We start from the raw sequence: 16,664 nt of genomic DNA on the forward strand, positions 1-16,664 counted from the left end.
TTCAAAGTAAAAAAAAAAAAGGTTTAAAATACCCACAATGCTGCAGCCCACATATGTACAGCAAGAAAAACAAACAGGCGATCTCTGGAGGTATATTTTGATGACAGATGCCAGTTCTCTGTGGTCAGATTTCGCTCTGATTCCGTTCAGGTATGTGATCTAGGAAGTAGTAAAAAAGGTAGAAGTTTAAAAAAGAAAATACAGTCAAGGTGGGGAGGGGATTGTCAAAGGAGAAAGGAGCAGATGCCTGCTTTCTGTGACTGCTCCTTGGCTGTGGGCTTTTTTGGAGTATTTCATTAACAAGGAAAATACACATCAGTCTGTGCATGTGTGTATTTGCCAGATGTCACAGTGGAGTCTTAGCGTAAATATCTCTGCTACCCTTTGAGCTCCAGAACTACTGTCACCGAGACAAAGGACAGCAATTCTCCTTTGTACAGCACAAGGTTTCAGCATCTCATTGCATCACAGAGCACTTAAGTCAACAGTTTGAACCGAAGTGTCTGTGCATTAATTAACTGTAGTGGAGATGTCATGAAGCAGAGAATGGGGGTTTGAGAGTTGTATAAATACATATACATGAGAGAGAGAACATAACTCTCCAGCTGAGACTCTTCGAAGAACCCAAATTTTGCCCCTGCTTATATCTAGTGTATTGTATAGACAGTTACTTTGGAAGTTGTAATGCTAAGGATTTAATATGAAATTGTTTTCTACATTTGGAATAACTTGGAATTAATCTCTTCAACCACTGCACACATCCATAAACTTACTTACTGACTGTAGTCATTTATTTTAGTAAGTGATTCTGCACACACTAGATCACTGGAAATGGCACCAGCACATCAGTGCACCACGTTTTACCCTTCTTTATTATGGAAGTGTTGATTAACTAGGTCCTATACGAATTGCAATGTCTGCTGGTGTCTGCACCGGCTCTAGGATCAGAAGAAATGCAGCTTTATCACCATGGTGTTGTGTCTTTATCAATCAGAACAGGTTTTGCCACCCAGGCTGCTAACATTGCACAGGATTGGTTTTTCCTTGGGGAAGTGGCGGATCAGGTCAGCACAAGGTTACGTGTCATCGTACCTTTGGTGCTATCGGCATATTCAGACTATTCCAGCTGCTTAAAATAGTTTCATTTGCAGTAGGGCCCCTCTCCGTAAAGCCGTCCTCAGGGATGCTGATCTGGTAGAGGTCAGACAAAACTTAAAGAAGACATTTCTCACCTCAACACCTATTTCTGGACTCTCATTTTTCTCCTCTATATTGTTATTTTTTTAAAAAAGCCTGAAAAGATACTGTGGTTAGAAAGCACCTTCCTCAGCGATACGCACATCTGCAAAGGAGACACTCTGCAATGCAAACAGCAGAGACAGCTCGCGCGGCAGCAGATTTCACACTGGGCCGAAGCATCACAGAGGAGAATCCACATGCTGGTTTTGATATTCATTAATCATCCAGCTAATTTGTTTTTACACAGGAGCGCTGACAGCAAATGAATGTTATTATAGCAACAGCGCACTGCATAATCCAGACTATTATGGTATTAGCATCGATGAAAACGACTGCTCTGTGTTCACTTATGCTCAATTCTGTATCCAACTGCAATTGTAAATATATCTATTTTTATTCACATCTGCTGAAAGAAATAGACCTACCATATGTGGCCAGAGGGATAAAAGGATTGCTGCTGTCTTTTTCTTTCTCCTCCCTCTGGTCCTTATCTCAGGAACATGAGTTGAAATCTGGCCCAGAATTTACTGACTGTTCAGAGACTTTTTATGAGGCAATGCTTTCTCAGGCTGATATTGAGAATATATATATTTATATATATGTACACACATGCACACATGTATTATTGTGCCTGAGGTTATTTCTCCAGTAAATCTCTTTCATATTTGTATACAGTATGCATAGGCAGTATTCACACAAGAGAGAAAAAATAATCCAGTGGTTAAGGTTAACTTGGGATTTGAGAGACCTGTTTTTAATTCTTCCCTCTGCCACAGGCTTCCTTTTTAATACACATTTATATATATATATACACGCACCATGGAAAAGGCACATAGGGCATTGTCTACTGCCCTTCAAATGCAGACCTGAACCCATGCTAGAGTCTAAACCTGCATTGCTTTTGCACTTTATGGATGACAGACCGCATTCAGCAAAGGGTTTGGGTGAGCTTTGACCCACACGGGACAGGGACAGACATCCTTCAGGACAAGAAGAAACCCACTCAGCAATCCCTTTCTGTCCATATACATGGAAGCGCTCGTAGATGTTGATACTGCCCTCCTCTCTATCCCACAGGGAGATCGCGTGGGTAGACAGTGCAAAGGAAAACGGTGACCCCATGCGATGATCAACCCTGTCAGAGCACCCTTAGGAAAAGCTAATTAATTCATTTTTCCCCTCTCACTCCACTGTTCTCCTGGATCCTTTATAGAGCTGATGCTCAGGTCGCCTTTTGTATCAAACTGCTTTGCCATCACAGCACAGTGGAGGTCAGGGACCAAAATTGGGTATACACCTAGAAAAAGCCCAGTGTGTTATGGAGGCTTTCACACTCCCTTGGGCGTCCTCTTTGGGTTAGATGGTGGAGGAGGAACCTCTAATGGCTGCAGACAAGGAGGCACAGGAATCGTGCGGATTATCCAGGAGGGCTGTGTTAGCGCTCTGTCAGCGCGGTTGCTCATATGTTGTTCCACGGAATAATGGATTTACTTCTATTCAACGCCACATGATTTTAAAGTATTTAAAGCTTAACTACAGCTATAAGAATTATTTTGAAACAGATGGGCACCTGGTCTTTCACAACATGGCAACTGCCTTCACTCTCTTATTTTAAGCAATGCACTCATAAAAATCAAGGGCAACAATAAAGAGAGGAGAAGAGGGTTTTCAGGTGTTTAGTGGCTGCAAAATTATTAATACCAGTTTCAAATATGTGATTGTGTTGTGTTATTACTGATAGTGCGGTATAAAAAAAATCACAACAATAAAATGTAAAAGAATCGAAAGCCATTTGTTGCAATAGTTTCAGGAGTCATGGTGCACATGGCCTTTATTATACTGAGATTTTAACCATTTGGGTTGCTACGATTTATAATGGAGTCCTGCTTTTACATGGCTGCAGAATGATTTACAAGAGTTCATTTTAGCCCCTCATCAACCACAGGCTAAGCACACTACAAAATGGACCAAAACCCCAAATCCAGCTTCAGTCTGCTTGAAGGAAGACCTGAAGAGATATGAGAGACCAAATCATAAATACATTGACACCCAGTGCTACCTGGAAAACTTAATGGGCATGGAAAATGAATTGCTCCTTCTCGTATCTGTTTGTCTTCCATTATTTGTGGTCTCTCACACAGTAGGAAAGTTGTGGTTCCCCTGATTTGCTCACTCATTCTGTTATTAGAGGAGATCTTGCCCTGCACCACGGGGACTCATTTTTCTGTCCTCACTCTTTAGCCAGTGCGGGGATCCCCGTTCATCAAAACCGTTTGTCAGAAAGTTAAAACATGTCTATGCTTCTTCCTTCCCATTTTCTGTTGTTCAAATACTGACAGCCAAAAATGTGTTCATATGCTTTATGCATGAGGAAAGGTGACTATTGATGCTAGCAAATGTGTGGTCATTTTTTTTCTTGTCAAAAATCAGTCTCTGGAATCACTGATGCCTTGTGAAATTACAGTCTAATGTAACCAACTGGAGTATAATGTAACCAATTTCTTTACTTTTTAAGAAAATTGTTCTCCTGGAGGTTGAAACACAAAACCAAGAAATATATGAAGTTATTTTTGTCCCTAGTCAGGGGAAATTAATGAAATAGCACCTCCCATTCTGTTGACATTGGCCAAGATTGCCAAAGTCCTTAGTAATATTGGGGTTCCCATTATGGGGAATACTGTAATCACAGGAGGGATTCGGAATATTATACTGGTGGGAATGTCCATGTAAGCGCCAATGCAGCTGAGTACTTAAGCTCATGCTTAACTTTAAGCAAATAATCAGCTGGAGTCAATAGTTACAGAGCTGTGATAAAATATATGCTTACATGCTGGATCAAATGCTGTAATGAAAAATACGTGCACTGAAAGTCTGACTTGAAACATCAGAAACCACCAGTAGACATTGTCTGAAAAAAGACTGGCTATATATATTCAGGAGTATGTATTCATTTTTAAAATGCAATATTTTGCTAAGTTTTCTATAATTGGCTTATTTATTTTTAATACTCGTGACATTTTAAACACAGTTTTTAATTTGCAGAAGCCATTTTTCCCTTTCAGCTCCGGTGTGAAAATGTCGCTCAGTATCTTTGAACAGTTTATCTGTGCTTTCAACTTCTTGACACTAGAGTCATTGCTACACCAAATATTGTATTGCCACCTCTATGTGATGAATTTATGAGGGAAATGACATGGGGAGGCCAAATATACACAGTGAAATAAGGAACCCCAGCAAGAAGAAAACATATTGTTCTTGGCTAAACAAGCCACTATTCAGCATCTATTTTGATAACAGTCTTCAAAAATACAGATTTTTCTTTGCAGGGATATGTTAGTTTACTGCAGTTCTCCCTGGAATTTGGCATTCTTCAGTACTTTTAAACTGCTGGGTTTGCACTACATCAAAAACTCTATCCCAAATAATTTGTACGTTAAACAATAATAGTTATAGATATTAATAAAATTTGCTTGAAAAGTTAAATATGTGAACTAGAAATTCTTTTTACCTAGATGTGTTTTTGGAAGCTGTAGTTGACATTCAATCTCATTTGTTCTGAAAAAATGTATTTAATTTACCGTTTAAGTGTGTAATTATAGGCCTTGATAGAATTGGTTTGAAGATGTTATTCTCTTCTCATAGAAAGAAGAGCTATTATATGAAGTTTCATTTGGCCTCCAAAGATACCGTTTCCTCAGAGGAAACCCAGTATCTTTTTTTTTTTTTCTTTTCTTTTAATCTCTGTTTATAGAAAGCATAACTAATGAAGAGCTAGTTAAACAGTCATCAGAGGAGGACTAATTCCAGTCCAGTTTCCACTAGTGTTACCATGGAATAAATCCCATCCATTACAGTGGAGTCAATCCTGATGGATGCTCCTGTGTGCGTGAGGACGGGGATGGGAAGATGAGATAGCTGGTTTCCCAGCCCAGCCATTTCCCCCATCCCAGAACTCGCAGCGCTGCCGAGCTGGTGGAGACCCCGTGCAGGAGAAGGATGGGGTCTCGCAGCAATCCCCTCTCCCCGCTCCGTGTTTGCATCTTGTTTTCCTTCTCTCTTTGGATCCTGTTTGCAAGGAGAGCAGCAGTTCCCAAACAGTGATGCTGCACCTCAGCCTCATCTTGCTCCTCAAGTCCCAAAACCAACTCCTGGGGCTTAATAGGGTGTAGAAAACTCCAAAAGCAGGGCAGGATCGGGCCCGGTGACACGGAGAAGCTGTACTCAAAACTAAAAGAGAAAGAAAACCAAGAAAGTTATTACAGTGCCGTGTAGCTCCTTCTCTTCGGAGAAAGACCCCCATCAACATTTCCCTTCCAATCGTCCTGATATCAAGTGTAGCAAATTGCCAGCAGAGATAGGAAACCCGAAACCTGGTGCATGAGCATTCAGTTAGGAGCAGCCCTTGGCCAAGGACCCCTTCCCTTTCATATCCCGTCCTGGTGGGCTCTCCCCCCATCCCTTCCCTTCCACCCATTGTACGGCTTCCAAGATTTCTCATGGAAATAACCCCATGGCTTGTTTTCCGTTGCAGGTTAATACCGGATTTAAGGCTGTTATTTTCTTTTTTTCCTGACATGTCGCCCATCACATTATGATTATTAAAGTTTTCTTTTGAAGAGTTACCTGAGGTGAAGTCTAATTGGACTGGAGGCTGCTGAGGAAGGATGCCAGGGCTCGGGAGCGCTGCCAGCCGCTGATGTGGCTCACGCACAGACAGCAATCACGGCAACGGGCTCGATTTCATGCCGTGATTTAAGATACAGTCTGTAAGGGTATACCGATGATAAAGCTTCAGTGCCTGTTAGGGAGCTGGAAGCAGGAACGCTGCCACTTCAATGCAGAGAGACCGATCGGCATTTAGGGTAATATTTAATGGCAAAAGAGCAATATATCAAATGACAGAATGCAACAAAGGAGAGGTTTAATGGCTCCTAACTCTAACCCTGTAAGAGTTTCCAGGCTCTCTGGCCGGTTTGGGGAATCCAGTAGTGGCTAACAGATAACTGCAAAGCTTATCCGTTACTGATTTTAAAAAAAATTATCAACTTGTGCATTCTGCCTTACTCTGTAAGGCATTGCAGGCTGGATCCTGCCACCCCAAATTGCACAAAGTCCTCAGGGGTTGTGGCACTAATGTCACCTTCGCATTACTGCTTGCAACAACTTCAGCGGCATTGCTCACGCAAGTGAGTGCTGCGCAGCGAATATGTCGGTGAGAACTGCTTGGAAGGGCTTGAAAGTCTGGGTTGTCATTTTCTGTCAATCTATTCAATAATAACAAAGTGGAAAGTAGCAGCGGGATGCTCGGCATCTCTGGTAACACTTTTTTGGTGTCACTCCATCAATTTATGTATGTTTTCCCTTCAGTTTGTACCAGTTTACATCATCTGTTTCTAGCTAAAACCTGGCTGATAATGAATAAAATGTCAGGTCCAGAGATGTGGCTCTTCCCAGTAGATTCAGTTAACTTTAAATGCTGCTGGAGAAACCACCTGATCTTCTTTCTTGTCTACCAGTGTACCTACTACAGTTTTTTAACTAATATTATAAAAACGTAAGGCAGGGAAAAGGTCTCAAATGCCATCACAACTCACTTTCTGGACCTCAAAGGCTCCACTAAGCAGGCATTAACAGGGGTATTGGCAATATGCATTTTGTCTCTCTTGGCATTTCAGAGCACAACCACCAGCTAAACATCTGAGTCAGTTTATTTTCACAAAGTGTTTTAAATAGAACCATTTTATCAACAGCTGAATGGGATGACAGTGGGGCAAGGAGATGGTGGGTGAAAAAAAATTGAAAAAAAGAAATTGAAACATAGAGAAAAGGGAAAGAGAGGAGAAGTAAAACATTGAAACAAGTTTGATTTTCTCTCTCATGACTTCTTTTTGCTTAAAACAAGCTCTAGAGAACATTTTGATGTGGTCTGTGGGATTGTTCCCTCAGAGATGATTAAAAACAAATCCCATCAGCCATTAGGCCCTTTTGATATGATCATGGTTTTCCATCTAATTTTATCAGCCCAAATGATGACTTAAATGGGAATAAACACCAGTTGGTCAACTCTCGCATTTTCCTAACCAAAGGTGGCAAAGGCTCCCTGAACGTATTCTCAGTTTCCATTTATAAAAATGTCCAGCGAATACACACACGCATGCACACACCCAAGCATACATAGAAACGAGAGATTTCGAAACCCTTTATTTACCTTTTCTGTACAATCAGATGTTTTAGAGATTAAGAGAAAAGGAGAAGGGGGGAGAGGAGGAGGGGAAAATCACATGGGAGTGAAGGAAAAAAGAAAGCCACGTTTTCTATCTCTTCCTACTTTTTTTTGTTGAGATTTTTGGTTTGGTTTTTTTTTTCCAGTTTCCAGGCCCGTGTTGTGACTTTGACAAATGATGATGCGTAGAGAAGATTTATACCAGGTCTCGGAGCATTAGCACATTATCACGAGCAAAACAGAGCCCTTGGCCAACATCATTGGGGACCCATTGAAAAATTTTTCAAAAGTGATATATGGGCCAAAGCCCATCTCAGAAAAAGCTGTGGTGCAGTCCTGCTGGATGAAGTCTGGGTAAATGCCCAGAGAGAGCCAGGTGAAGACACTGAGCATTAGATGAGAAATGGTTAGTAAAAACCCATTCTGGGAAGGAAAGAGGAACCTCTCTGTTCTCAAGGGACCAGTGTGTTGAATGATTTAATGGCTACCTTTAGGAAATGCCTTTTGCTTTATTGCTCTCTTTCTGCCTTTTTCTTTTTTTTTTTTTCTTTCTTTCTTACTTTTTTTTTTTTTTAAGGGAAAGAAATACAATGTAGGCTCTTCCCCTTGTTTTCACCTTAGTATCCCAACTCAGCACTCCTGCAAAGCCACAGCTTGAAACCTGTCATCTTTGCAAAAGACTCCCAAACTGCCTACACATGCTCTTATTGATCAGGACATTCTGACTTGACTAGTTGTTGAAACAAACCAAAAAAATCCACATTAAAGGTATATGTATTTGCTACAAATGCAAAAGGATTTCTGAGTCCACTACAGAGGGTTTCCACTTCTGTTAACCTCATTCTGAAGTAATTTCCAACACCACTCAAGAGCAGGGCTGTAGCTCCCAGGATTAAGCTGTGCAGACTTTCCACAGAGGTGTCAGGAATTGCATGGAAAACTGGTGGGATTTTCAGAGCTACTTGAGGCATCGGCCCAATAGTCTTTATCCCACTTCACTGCCAAAGCTTCTTTAGAATGCTTCCCATTCCCCTGCTCAAGAAACTCCGCAAAACTTAATTTGCATGGAAGTTGAGATGCTGACGATGTTCATTGTGCTCGTAGAAACAAATGTTGGGGTTTTAGTATGTCTCTAGAATTCAAATTTTCTTAAATTTTGGGAATGAATATTAGCATTTCAGTTGCAAAGTCTTATTCTCCAATTTGCTTTGAGATTCAAGAAAATCAGACAGAATTTGGAAGTCTGTATTTTACCACTGGTTCATCTGTGACTGAAATCTCAAGATGTTATTGCATTTTCCAGATTGTTATTATCTTGGGCCTGAAATTTTAAGGAAGGATTAAGATTTCAGAACTATTTAGCTTCAAACAACCAACGTAGAGACAGTTTACAATTTCAGAGGAATTTTAGACTGGGAATTTTAGGCTGTTCTTTTAGAAACTTGTGCATCTTTGCTAGAGCTGCATAAGCTTTGAAGCCACAACAGTCTCACAGAAATTATTGAGAAACTCTTGGGTACAGTATGTCTACGGGATTAATGCACACAAAAATTTTGTACAGGGACAAGAAACTGTAGAAATTGTATATGTGGTCCCTAAAAATGGGATTGATTACAATTGTCTCATTGGAATCTCTATTTTAGATGGCTAAATATTGGTAATATATGTGTCATAGTTGAGTTCAGTTATTTATTTCTTATCTACAGTACTCTGAATGACCTGTGCCTCTTGGAATGCCACAGTTTAGCTTTAAATAAATAAATAAAGGAACAAAAGACTGGAATTAGCAGAAAATATTTAAAATTTAAAGGGATAAAGTTAACACAAGTGCGTTCTTTAACATCAGAAATACGCTGCACATCCATGTTTTGAATAAAAGTGCCACTGAATGAAGAAAGACTCAGTCATTCTCGTTTCATATACAAACTACAGAAGTTAAACACATCTTGTAAACAATGGATAGGGAGCACAAAGATTTCAGTGCTGTTATGGAAGTTTTTAAGGGTGCACACAGATAAAGAAAACATTTTTGAGTAAATGACTTGTATCTTTTCAGCACCGTTTCAAGTACAGTGTGTCAAGATGATTGATGATATAAGCCTGTAGCAGCTTCATGACAAATTAGTGATTTTGACATATGTTTGATGCTCTAAGCATTTTTCACTCGAAAGTAAGACGACTTGCTTTTCAGGTGCTGCCTTTGCTCAGAAGTTTGCAATTGAGTCTGGGAATTCAGTTATCTGGAGGACAGCAGTATTTCTGGAAATATCATCAGAGCACCCAACAATCAGTGTTTTCCCAGTGCTAGTCTTATTATGTCTAAAGACAAACAACCTAAATGCAGGAGGAATGTCAGTGCAAAAATAAGGGAATTGGATATTAGGTTCAGAAGGGATGATGGGATGACTATAAGAATATAGTCTCACTTCTCTAAGCAAATGTCTGTCTGTCTTTCAGGAGGCAGGGCCTTTTATTTCCTTTATTATTTATTTTTGCAAATTGTTCGGTCCTGCCATTTTACAGCTTTGTGGATTTGTATGTTAGTAGCATTCTACAAGTGATCAGAGTTGCATCATCATGCCAGGTCAGTCGTCTTCAAACACAAGACCAGCAGAAACTATGGATCTTTGGTTAAAAAACCAAACCAAACCAAAACCATGTTGCAAACCTAATCCACAGGAAACACTAACAATCCTAATTTCACCGGCTGCCTTGGTTTAGGTGCAACCTCACCATCACAAAGCAGGCCAGAGAACTGAACAAGACTTGCAAAGTCTTGATCCCCTCCTTTCTTCAGCTTGGTATTGAGATAACCTTTGCTGATGAGTTACTGGCTTTCCATAAGCACATGTGGCAGAATCAGATCCAATATTTTATCATGGATAGGAAAAAAGAGGGAAGAAAAGGGCATTTTCCACAAATAATGCTGCTCAGTGTTGCCGCCAGCTCTACACCGAGATATCAGACTGTGCTTGCGCTCTTTCCTCCTTGGACAAAAACAAACCAGTGTTTTGAGAGAGTACCGTTGTAATTGTGGGCAGTTATATGGAGGGGAAAAATAATGTGGTTTGTCATCAATCTCTCGGTGTGGCACACAAGGGCTGACTTGTTGAAATTTTGTAGGCTGTATTTACAGAGAAAACATAGACCTGGTGCTGTGCAGGGCCCTATCAGTCCCAAGGTCTGGAAGAATCATAGCGGAGAAAAAGGGAAGGCTTGAATCGTAACCTTTCAGGATAATCTAATCCATAAGGGAATGAAAATTACTCTGCTCCTGTGAGCAAGATCAAAACCTGAAGAATTTAATTATTAGGGACTTATTTGTAAGTATATACATAGACTGGTTGGAGGCAAGAGCTAATAAATAGCAACAATTACTCATATTCCTGTTTTATACAGCCACAGACAATGGGGAAAATTAAGGATGGATGCTTCCAGCCTTGAAAAATGCTGCACTGGAGTAAAATGAGGTGGTGTGCTGCTGCAGAGAAGCAATGTGAGTGAAAGGTGTAACATAGCCCTAACCTAAGAGACACCATTCAGAGAATGTGCTGGAATCCAGACTAAGGCACATTCTGCTTAAGTTCTCTTGTGTATAGCTTTCATCAGCGTGGTGTCCTTTATTTTCACTTCCCTGTTAAAACTACCTGCTAGGCCTGGTGAAATGATGCATTTTTTTTTTAATCCAGTGCATGAAAGGAAAAAGTGAAGGGCCAGGCTGGTAGATTTTGGAGGGTTTTTTTTTGCTAGAAACTATTCATTGTATTTGGCCCACATTTGTGAATACTATTGGTGGCATTCCTTCTTCTCCTCTCTCACTACTTTTTTGGGGGTTTAGTATTATTTTTTAGAATGGTGTTATTATGTGGAAGAAAATGGCCCCAGCATGTAGAAGACCTTATAGCATTCCATAGACCTTTATAGCATAAAGGCCTTGTAAAAATCCTACAGCAAGGCAGAGCCCCTGCTCTAGCTGTTCAAGACAGAACTATCACGTCTACCACTACGCTGATAGAGACCAAAAGCAGAAGCATGAGAGATGTGCTGCTTCTGACTCCATTTTTGCCCTGTAAAAGTTAGGCAGCTCCTCTACAACTGCAGGATCCATTGACAGTCAATGGAGAAAGGAGCTAGGCAGCTCAAGAGGAAGAGTCATGCCATAAAGCATGGTAAGGTATTATCACCCTGAAACAAAACGTGTCTTAGAATGAAGAGTTTGTCGTCCTTCCAAGTATGAACTGCACCTACACCTCTCTAACAACAATATCCCCAGCCTGGCTTTCCCTTGGACAAGTTCTGTGTTCTGTTTGCAACTCATACTGTGTATTTTCTTTTTTTTTTTTTAACCTTGTTATTCTGCAAAATTAGAAACACTGTATGAAAGGTAAAACCCTCCCGATGTAGTAAACGGCCTCATTCTGCAATTTGACTGTTTTTCACTTAAATAATTTTGGTGGAGATTTCAAAATAAAACTGAATCTACTACTTATTAATATTGCCAAATGAGTCACCCACATGCATAGCTCTAATACATAAAAGAAGCATTTTCTTTTACTTCCATAAAAATATCCAGAGGGCAGTGGCAGCGAGAGTAAACTGAGAAGACCAACGTTAAACAAAACCAGTCTCGTATACTTTCTGCAACTTCATTGTCTGCTTTGTGTCTTGCAGGAAAAAAATGTGTAAGTTTGCACTGTACAAGTTCTATAGTTAAAGACATTATCATAAAAACCCAATGGCTATTTTAGCTAGCTCACTACTTACGCATGCATATATACATTTAAGTTTCACATTCCGTCTTGTGAAGACCATGGTAGGAAGCTGGTGGGTAATTGCTTGTAATGTCACCCCAAATGATTTGAAATTTGCCAACTTTCAGGTTTTGCTCTAAGTCCAAATCTAGGACAGTTTTGTGGGGTTTTATTACTGAAATCGATAGGTTCATATATCTTGAGCTGACTTGCCTGGAGTCCACAAAATTCCAGAGAATATTTGACTGACCAATCAGTCTAGTGTCTATAAATGTGTAAGTTGAATATAGGTGCTCTCCAAGTCTGAACCTTCCTTCAGTATGCTTCCTTCAGTGCTAATTCTTGGAGCACTCTCTGCATTAAATCAGTGGCAAAACTTCTACAGAGCCCCAGGAGTTTCGGATCTGGCCTGCAGAGCCTTGTTCACAAGAAGGGAAACGGTGAAATTTCTTGCATGCTTTATTTGCCAGCTATTGTAGTTTTCAGCCAACACGAACCGTTTGCAAATCTTGCATTCCACTGTAGTTCTAACTGTTTCAAATGAGGAAAAAAATCAAGACTATCAACAGGGGACATTGGAATGTTTCTGACACAGAAATGCTTCAATATTCATGATTCTTTCTTTCCAAAGAGTCCTATATTCAACTGGGGAGAAAAAAAAATTATTAAAAAGCATTTTCAAAATGAAACTGGGATTATTGTTGGGATTATTGTTGTCATTTTAAAGTTAACCGGTGGCAAACATTTTGCTCAACGTGTTCTTTGGGTCAGCCAGCTAAACAGAAAAACTCTTACTTACACAGATCAAGGAAATGATAACTTTTTGGCTCCTTGCATTATGTACATTTATGTACATAATGTACATAAAAATCCTAATTCTTCTTATACAGCCTTACGTACAGGAACAGTGTTAGGATAACTCAGTAATGATGATGTTTCTGTTTCACAATTGCGTGGTGCCTTTAGTCCCAAATGAAAGATTTCCAAAGCTTATTACATCTATAATATCCAGTGGAATATAGCTATTCCTTGGCCGGGTCAGGAACCCAGATTCTGCATATCAGCTGTTAGCTGAAGGGAGGTGGGAATGCTGACCACATTCTGGGGTAAAACCCTAGTCTTCCTTAAAAATGTGTCCCAAAATCACAGACTGCGATGCCAAGTTCACACAACGCTTTGTGTGGCTTCTTTGGAGGAAACCTCTAATACCGAATGTTGGTTTGCTCTACTCTGAGTTTTAGTTTGTTCTGCTCTAGCACCTGTAGCTTGCGTGCACACACACACATACACACAGAGAAAAAAAACAATTTAAAAGGCGTTTCTTTGGTCTCCGTAAGGGGAAAATACCTGCATCCCTCAAATCTTTGCTGAACCTGACTCTGGAGCAGCACAAAGCACATTATTTGTCCGTTGCCTCTGTCCCGGAGATGGTGGCATCTCAGTGGCACAAATCTGTTTAACGAATAAATCTTCTGCGACCATGAATCATGCACGAAGATTTTAGCAATTAGGAAAAATACCAATGGCGCAGAGAAGTAGGGCAATAATTGTATGTATATACAGAATGGGATAGGATTCAGATTTGGGGGATTATAAAGCTCCTGATGTTCTTCAGTTATAGTCAATGTGTGAGTTTTCCAGAAGGTCAGAGCAAACAAAAGGGAGAAAAGAGGGAGGAAGGCAGAAAAATGGTACAAGTAAAAGTAAAAAGACTTCAATACCCAGTATGCCACAGTAATTGATAAAAATATTTTAATGGCATTGTAAAATATTCACTATGAATAACAGTTGTTCTTAAGAGGACTGTGAATGGCTGGAGGTACCCAATATTAATTACAATCCTGTTCAGTCAGCCCATTTTCCTATGGACAAAATTTTGAAAAGCATTTGAATATAGGCAGAGACAGTAATTAGCTTTTGCCTTCCTTTTTATCGAAATCAAAATGAATAGACATGTAGGAATCTGCATGCACAAGACAACTGAAGGTACTGGGGTTTGTCCCACAGACTTTAACAGAGAAAAATATCTTCTATATAGGCTTTTAAAATGAACCTCTGGGATTTTATAATGAATTGTTTCCCATTTTTAGTCTCACAGAAAATTTCTTAACTGTTTAATCCAAAGGCCATCAGAATCAATGGGAATCTTTTCATTTACAACACGGGATTTTGAATAAAACCCCAAGTAGCCATGAAATAAATGTAGCTGTATAAAAAAGAAACATAAATATGTCCCGAAATAATTTTAAAACTGTTCAAAATTTCATGGAGAATAAGATTTTTATTTTTTTTTCTACAGCATTTTTAAATCATTTTAGGACTTCCTAGGCAGAAATGTGATTTCCCATCAGATGTCAGGAGCTGGCTTGAAATGTCCGTAATAAAGATCTCATTTTCTATTATTCCCTGTGAGACAGAATACCCATCTTCCTAGAGAGAAGATAATAATTCTGCAGGAATTCATTCTGAATTCATTCCTTACTACAAAACCACCCCAAGTGATCACGGTTGTCTTTCAAAAATGCAGTAAATACATACGACAAAAACCAGTTTGAAACACATCTCCAGAAGTTCCTGACTCTGTTTTAAAGAGGTTTTGGGGGGATTTTACAGCCCTTTGTTTCAAATGCAGGATGCATACTGGTGCCACTGCAAAGCTTCCTCATGTTAGAAGGCTCAACTATTTTTCACCTGATTTAGCATGTTGCCACTCATCTTCTGTCTTCCTCTCTCTGTTCTTCACATATGTGTATATATATATGTCCTGATACGTTTATGTAGGCATGTTCTCCTTTTCTAATGCTGAGAGACACTGCTGTTTATTTTCAGCTTAGTGGAAAAGCAGCCCTTCTTCATTAATGCCAGCAACAGTGTCTTTTGGGACAGACTTCGGTATCAATCCCCAAAAGACTTGTTCCTCCACTGAAGTAAATTATTGTATTATTATTTCTTCTTCTGTATTTGAGAAGGTGATGAGATCATTTATTGTTTTTAAGGGTTAATAGAGCCTGTCAGGGTCTTTTTCCCTCGGCTGGCTTCGCTGCTGCTATAGGATCAGTAACAGCTCCAAGCTACATGATGCTAAATCAGACCACACTTTCCTGAAGAAAAGAAAAGAAAAAAAGAAAACTTACCACCAAGCGAAGAAGCAGTTCAGTCTGGTTTAAAGGAAAGGGAAGGAGGGAGGCAGGGGGAACAGGGACTAACTTTGGAGAGAAAATAACAAACTCTAAGTCCTGAGGTCTTTCCTCTATATTGAAAAGGCAGTTTGGAAAGGAAATTAGTAAAAACAAACAGAAGGTGCCAAGGTTTCTTTATCATACCTGGAGTAGGATATGCTAAATTCCACAAGCCCTCGCGCTGGCGCCTGGTGCTGCGCTGGAAAAAATGGTACCCATGGCTCTATAAAATGATCTATTGGGACTTCAAAGTCGTGGCAGCCCCGTGTGGCACAGGATGTGCTCAATTAATTATGTGATTTTTAAATGACAGGGGTTGGGAAAAGTAAAAATAATAAAAAGGGAAGAAAAAAAAAAGAACACGGTGAAGAAGAAAAAGGTTTTTAAAGAAAATAATATTAAAAAAAAAAAAGGAGAAGTAAACTGAAAGGCCTTGTTGTCTGTCTGCCAAACAGCAGCAGCAGATAAGGTCCATAGTTGCCGTGGAAACTCAGGCCCGTAGGAGACAGAATCCAATTTCAGAAACCACAAAATCAACATAAACGTGTGCAAAAATAAAAAGGTTTGTTTGGCAAGTAATAAGTAGAAGGCTACCAATGTATAAAACAGATGAACCGGGGTGACCTTAGCCAACTTTAAGCCATAATAATGACGATGTCCCATGTAGCTTTGGCACCTCCAAAATGAGCAGTAACAAGACGCCGTCCGTGCTGCCGACTGTTATCATCTAATTGCCACCCTTTTTCTGTAATACTCAACCCCTCCACCTCCCTCTCCCTTCGCCCCCTCTCTCTTAAAAAAAGAAAAGGAGTGAGGAAGGAGAAATATTCATTAAAGCAATGTTAGTAATCTCATTTTAAACCTCAAAAGGCTGAGGGATTCAGAACTGATGCCTTTAATTCAGTTTTCACCTATATATTATCTACTAACATTGTCCAAGGTCATTATATATAAGAGTAATTTTCCTTTTTTGCTTTCGATCCTACATGGCCAGAGAAAGCCAGATCTTAAACCATTTTCAAGTCTTTGAAGACTATGAGATTACAACCTTTGCAGTTTTCCTGGAAAAAAGTGTTATAGTACACGGGTGAGTATCACTACAGTAAAATAGACATCACTGAAAAGACACCAGAGTGCTCCTTCTTCTAATACCAGCTCCAGGGTTTTCTTTAGCGAAGATAGCTTTGGGATACATAGACAACTTTTAAACCAAACTATATCGGTCCTGGGTTAAGCGGGATGGCCAATATTTTCCCCTGCTTGTATTTTTTT

This window comes from Accipiter gentilis, chromosome 10, assembly GCF_929443795.1.
Source record: "Accipiter gentilis chromosome 10, bAccGen1.1, whole genome shotgun sequence".
NCBI classification, from domain to species: Eukaryota; Metazoa; Chordata; class Aves; order Accipitriformes; family Accipitridae; genus Astur; species Astur gentilis.